General features: G+C 33.0%; 1 protein-coding gene across 1 annotated transcript in view; it reads left to right on the top strand.

Annotated features, from left to right (window-relative positions):
• The window catches only part of LOC107658648 (glypican-6-like), a 103,923-nt gene that overhangs the window by 27,488 nt on the left and 74,323 nt on the right, over positions 1-2,112 (top strand). The window lies entirely within an intron of this gene.

Genomic DNA, 2,112 nt, shown 5'->3' with positions numbered 1-2,112 from the left:
TGATCCTGTCAGATCTCGATTGCCGAAAATCACATTGTGTTTGATGCAAAACCAACTCGACTAAATCAAAAGAAAAAAAAAACACTGTAACTGTATATTTTTGTTTTCTCAAGCAAAGCAAAATTTAAAAGTCGACTGAAAATGTATCTTCTTACATTTTTGGTCATAGACAACGTATGTTGACGTTACTTTGCAAAATTTTAAATATTTGTTTGGTATTTTGCATGGTCTGTTATTGGAGTAGTGTCACCCGGGTGGGGATTTTAACTCCTATTCACTGGGAATAAAAAAAATTATAATTTAGCAGATGCAGAGACATATAGAGCGGGGGAATCCCCCCATCTCCCCAGCCTCTGATTATGTATCATAACTACGTGTAAACGTTATTTGCCGGTTTTTACTTGGAAAACCAGCTATATTTTTCTTGCATTCGAATAATGGATACGTACTGGATCCGGGTGACTGCAGTGACCATCTGATCTGGATACAGACTGGATCTGCTGGCTACGGTGACCTCGGAATAAGAAAGAAAGAAAGAAACAGACTAATATTAGCGTAGATGCCATTCTTCTAACGATGTAGCAAGTACATCGGGTGTTATGAGAAGTGTTCCCGGTTCCGGTTGACCTAATTAATGCAGCCTAAAAATCCTTTAACGGATTTGAATATTAGAAGCGTATTAGTGTGTTATGTGTAAGCCAGGTTAAAGAGATGGGCACTGATATACATATATAGTATATAGACATATATAGAACAATATACAATGCATTTGATGTTAAAACACTTCCATTAGAGTAAAATGAGCACTTTGACGTCTTTGAAGCATTAGTATTGCTCCAAGAAACATGCTAGTGAGCCTAACACTCAGCAGCTACTAAAACGTGAGATAAAAATATTTCATTTTAATAAAGGTGTAGTAGAAAATGTTGCATAATGTCTTAAGGAAAATAAAACATGCAAGTCTTAATCTTATAGTGCAGTAATTTCTGTTTTAATCCATGTTGAACTCAAATGAGTTTTTGATTCTAATCCCTCCTTGACCTCCTGAAAAGGTCCCACTGTTACACAGTCACATCAACAGCAAACTCAATGTAAGCCATGCTGATTAAATACATAGATTTCCTCGGCTTTATTGATCCTCAAGGGGAAATTCAGGAAGGGACACTTTGACCTGAATGTGATATGAACGTGGCCTTAGACCAGATGAATATGAATTTCTGTAGTGGTTGTAGGTGCTGCTGGTGAAAATATTATAATTTTACATACTAAAACAGAGTTATTAGACGTTATGCTTCAAAGTGATGCTTAACTGCAAGAATTACTAACTCTGCTTTCATCATATACTTCACTAACCTGTATAGACTGTCAATGATCGCCAAGGAACTGAGTGCATTAATATGCATTTATTTAAATGTATTTACTTATGTTTAGCAAATTATTTTTTAAGTGAATTGAGGGAGGCAATAATATACATTACTATTTTTTAAAAGAAATTCATATTTTTATTAAGCAAAGAAACATTAAATTAATCAAAAGAGACAGTAAAGACATGTATAATGATTTAATCAAAGAATCCTGAAAAGTAAAATGCATCACAGTTTCTGAAGTATAAAGCAGCACAACTGTTTTCAACACTGATAATAATAATATTTCTTGAGTAGGAAAGCAGCACATTAGAATGATTTCTGAAGGATCACGTGACCCTGAAGACTGGAGTAATGATGCTGAAAATTCAGCTTGATTACATTTCACAATATATTCACATAGAAAACGGTTATTTTAAATTGTAATAATATTTCACAATTACTATTTTACTGTATTTTTAATAAAATAAATGCAAACTTTTTAGTATGTCATTTATAATAGGAAATAGATTTGATGAAAAGTAAAAAATGTATAACTTGTTTGACTTTAAATAAAAAAGGAAAGAAAATAAGAATTAGAAAATGAAGCTCGCTTGCTTATTTATTAAAGGGGTGGTTCACTGGGTTTTTTTCTAGGCTTGATTGTGTTTATGGGGTGCAGTTTAACATGTGTTAATGCTTCGTTTGAAAAAAAAAAAAACATTATTTTTCACATAATTTACCTTTATTCCACACCGCCCTGTCCCTC

The sequence above is a fragment of the Sinocyclocheilus anshuiensis genome, unplaced genomic scaffold (genome assembly GCF_001515605.1).
Source record: "Sinocyclocheilus anshuiensis isolate Anshui unplaced genomic scaffold, SAMN03320099.WGS_v1.1 scaffold467, whole genome shotgun sequence".
NCBI classification, from domain to species: domain Eukaryota; kingdom Metazoa; phylum Chordata; class Actinopteri; order Cypriniformes; family Cyprinidae; genus Sinocyclocheilus; species Sinocyclocheilus anshuiensis.
This window is presented reverse-complemented; position numbering and strand designations above follow the sequence as displayed.